Source organism: Acinonyx jubatus, chromosome B1, assembly GCF_027475565.1.
Source record: "Acinonyx jubatus isolate Ajub_Pintada_27869175 chromosome B1, VMU_Ajub_asm_v1.0, whole genome shotgun sequence".
Lineage (NCBI taxonomy): Eukaryota > Metazoa > Chordata > Mammalia > Carnivora > Felidae > Acinonyx > Acinonyx jubatus.
In genome coordinates this window covers 194433766-194438216 of record NC_069382.1, presented here as the reverse complement: position 1 = coordinate 194438216, position 4451 = coordinate 194433766, and the positions used below count along the sequence as shown (strand labels likewise).

General features: G+C 49.4%; 1 protein-coding gene across 1 annotated transcript in view; it reads right to left on the bottom strand.

The window, feature by feature from the left end:
* The window catches only part of CLNK (cytokine dependent hematopoietic cell linker), a 208003-nt gene that overhangs the window by 147 nt on the left and 203405 nt on the right, over positions 1-4451 (bottom strand). The gene's annotated exons all lie outside the window — the stretch shown is intronic.

Below are 4451 nucleotides of genomic sequence, written 5' to 3'. Positions count from 1 at the left end.
CTGAAACACAGAAAAGTTAATGAAAATGTAAATATCTTTTGTGTCTGTGGGTTAAAGCACAGAATTAGATGCTTCATTTTAGTTAGAGAAGAAGTTAATTCAAGTTATATATATATATATATAATATCTATATATAATATAGAGATATATAATATATTAATATATATAATATATAAGATATATTATATATATATATATTTTGAATTGTGAAGGTGTGTCATAAAGTGTTTTTTTGTTTGTTTGTTTGTTGGTTTTTTTAAAGAATGGGGAAAGCCAGCTCTGGAAGGATGAGAGATAAAAATGATAAACTAACAAGGGAGAGCAGGGTGCTTGGGGAGACCAAAAGTGAGCGGGAGGAGAGCAAATGTCATCCTAATATTAGGTCTTAAAAAATTTGTTTACACACCGGGCTCTGTGCTGACAGCTCAGAGCCTGGAGCCTGCTTCGGATTCAGTGTCTCCCTCTCTCTGTGCCCCTCCCCTGCTCATGCTCTGTCTCTGTCTCTCTCTCCTCTCAAATAAATAAACATTAAATCAAATAAAAAAAATTTGTTTACACCTCTTGTGTTTGGCCTATATACCAGCTGTAGGCAACGGTGGACTGCCAGAAAGGTAAGTAAATCTGTTTGGGTGCACGCATAGGAGTGAGAGAAGACAAGAGAAGCAGAGCAGCAGACGGAAGAAACGAGAAGCCGTAAGCTCATGGGCTCATTGTTTGTCTCTACTAGTTTTTAAAGTTTATCAGGTTGGGGAACCTGGGTGGCTTAGTCAGTTAAGCGTCTGCCGACTCTTGATTTCCACTCATGATCTCATGGTTTGTGAGCTCGAGCCCCGCGTCGGGTTCAGTGCTGACAGTGCAGAGCCTGCTTGGGATTCTCTTTCCCTCTCTCTGCCCCTCCCCCCTCTAAATAAATAAGCAAACTTCAGGGAATGGTCTGGTGATGGAAATTGCTCCCTTCTATGAGCTTTCATGGAGATGTTGACAAACGTGATTTCTAGACTTAGATGCAGGGCTCATGTCTGGCAGCAGATGAAGTTCCTCAGGTTATTAATGGCAGGTGCCTCTCTGGCCAGGGCTGGGGTTCTACCAGTTGCTAAATATTTCCAGCCTCACCCCTGCTCAGGTACATGCATAGATGGGCACAGATTAGCAGGGTCTCCCTGGCCGGCAGGGACTCTGTGTCCCCAGAATGGGGATTCATTCAGCGAAGAGGAAGAGACAGCGTGACCACGGAGGCAGAGATCAGAGCCATGTGGCCCACAAGCCAAGGAGCCAAGGATCGCCCAGAGCCACCGGAAGCTGACAGGGGCAAGGAAGGATCCCTCCCTCAGTGTCCAGAAGCCCCGCCGATACTTTGATTTCAGGTGTCTGGCCACCAGAATCGCAGGAGAGTACATTTTTTAAAGATGTTTATTTACTTTTGAGAGACAGAGCGTCAGCAGGGGAGGGGGCAGAGAGAGAGGGAGACACAGAATCCGAAACAGGCTCCAGGCTCCGAGCTGGCAGCACAGAGCCTGATGCGGGGCTCGAACCCACGAGCGGTGAGATCATGACCTGAGCCGAAGTCGGACGCTCAACCCCCCGAGCCACCCAGGTGCTCCACATTTCTGTTGTTTTAAGCCACCAAGTTTGCAGTACTTGGTTACAGGCCCCAGAGAGTGAAGGCGATGGGTCTTTCCGAAATCTGAATTCAGACATGAGTTTCTAGCCACGTGGCTAACAGGACGATGCACATACCTAATCTGCAGTAAAATGGACCTTCCCAGGCTTATTCTTGGCAGATGCGTGTGGGTTTGCTCGCCTTCTGTGCTCGCTTTCTGGGGCCTCGTCCAGGCGTCCCCTGCAGCCCCCCACGCCCCGGGGAGAGCTGCACCTCACCTCTGCCCGGGCGCACAGGCCTGATGCAGGGGCTTTGGGGAATCATTTACGATGCAAACCCATACTGACGAAACACCTGCCCTTTATGAGTTCGGCACTCTGTTTACATCATCTCATCTTACATGTAATAACTCCCTGGAGACAGGCGTTGCTGCATTGGATGTGTGGTTCAGTTCTAAGGTTTGCAAGACAGCCCCACAGCCACGCAAAACCAAAATTGTCCCTGAAGTCCCTGTATCTCGTTACCTTTCTCCTCCAGAGTCGGACTAAGACCCTCATTCTTCATTCGAGCCCCAGGTGAAGTAGCTAGTGACTAGCCTGCACTCAGCACAGCCCTACTGTGCCCAATTCTTTCTTCCTTTTGTAAAGCTGGGAGAGTCTCCCCCCGCCAGGCGGGGGTGCCCACGCATGGAGGGGTGCAGGAGGGAGCTGAGGGCAAGCTAGACTGTCCCAGCCTTGTGCCAGTGCCCGTTCGCTGGGAGGACGGGCAGGAAGAACCAGTGTAAAGTCTCACTTCTCACCCAGTGCCTGGCACACAGAAAGCTTCCAGAAAAGTGTTAACTATTCTTCCACCCACGTTCTGGGCTGTTTTCAAGGAGGCTGGGGACTGTTTGCGTTTGGTCACGATGTTATCTGAGACCATATGAATAGTTATGCAGGATGAGAAATGAACCCCAGCCTTGCCGTGTACCTGCTGTGACGGGGGCGGGGGGGGGGGTGGTGGTGGTGGTTACTTAACATTTCTGTCTTCGTGTCACCGTCTGTTAAATGGAAATATTGGCGGCACCTAAGTCCCAGGGTCGCCATGAGGATGAAATCGATCCACTTCGTAATTGTTAACGGCATTGGCTGCTTTCTGTGCACAGCAAACATATGTAAGTGTTACATAAATACAGGAAAAAGGAGGCTTTTGCTTGGGGGAAATGCATGGGAGGAGAAAATTCCAGAATAACCCAAAAAGGGTTTTCTTAAAATAGGCATTTGGATCCTTGAGGGGTCCTTGGTGACCGTAATTGGAACAGCTCACCTGGAAGCTGGCGGTCTAATCTGGGCTGTCACAGATGGTAACTGCTTCCCTGCTGGGACAGTGAACTGGCTGACAATCTGATTAAACGCTATTCGGATGCCATCCCTGGGTCGCGCTGTTTCCTCTTTTACGGGCAGACCAAAGTGTGGCATGCTGGGGAAGAAGCGGTGACCTCTTTAGGTCTGGTAAAAGGGGCTCACGAACGCGTCCTTCCCAGAGGTTTTTGGAGGTCCAGGTGAGAGAGCAAAGGACACAGCATCTGGTAGGGGCCCCATGCGTCAGGGCGCGTGATTTCCCTATGCATCAGGGTGGTGTCCCGAGCATTTAAAAGTCGTAGACAGCTTTTTAAAATAATGTGAGCAGTTCTATGAACTGGAAGAAGACAGAGGGCAGAGGGAAACTGAGCCGGGATATTCACTAACCACAGGCATCTAGTTAAGGGGGGCTGTACCCCAGTTATTACAGTGACTCGGGATTAATAGTGAAAAATATAATAACTAACCCTTACCGTGGGCTTGCTAAACCCCTGGCCGGCTCGGAGGGTGTTAACGTTCAGTTAAGTCACTAATCCTTAATCCCAAAGGGAAGATTGGCTACTTCTCTCTAGCTTTGCCATAATACTCTCTTATTATGGCTGTATTTAGAAGATTTATGTATTTATCTATCCACTCATGCTCTCCTTTCCGTCAAAACTTTCCCAGGTTCCAGCAAAGGCCCGTGTTGACCGCAACTCTCCAGCCACATGTGATTCCTAGAAAAGGGCTCTGGGTCAGACGCTGGGTTTAAGCTGGAGTCTTTTATTTATTTTTTTAATGTTTACTTATTTTTGAGAGAGAGAGAGAGACAGCGTGCGAGTGAAGGAGGGGCAGAGAGAGAGGGAGCCGGGACCCCAAGCGGGCTCTGCACTGACAATAGACAGCCCCACGTGGGGCTCGAACCCACAAACCGTGAGATCGTGACCTGAGCCGAAGTCGGACACTTAACTGACTGAGCCACCCCGGCGCCCATAAGCCGGAGTCCTCACGCAGCTGCCGACAGGATTCCCACATACCTGCCTGCCTGATGTGTTTTGGCAGCCCCAGCAATGTTCCTCGTTTTGATTTCTAGCGAAGAATAATGGGCAGTTGTGTGAAAGTTTTGTTTTCACGCTGTATTTGTTTTCTTGGTCCTCCGTGACAAAGTACCACAGATAGAGAGGCGTGGGGGCGCCTGAACAACAGAGATGTACCGTCTCACAGATCTGGACGCCGAGAGGCCAAGATCGAGGTGTGGGCACATCGGTTCCTTCTCTCTGCTTGGTGTGTAGACGGCCATCTCCTCGCTGTGACTTCACAGCCGTGCGTGTCTGTGTCCTTATCTCCTCTTGTGGAGACACCAGTCATATTGGATCTGGGCCCGCCCATATGACCTCATTTTACCATAATCTCCTCTTTAAAGACCTTAGCTCTAACTACCCAATTACAGGGGTGCCTGGGTGGCTCCAGTCTGTTGTGTCTGACGCTTGGTTTCGGCTCAGGGCGTGATCTCACAGTCTGTGAGTTCGAGC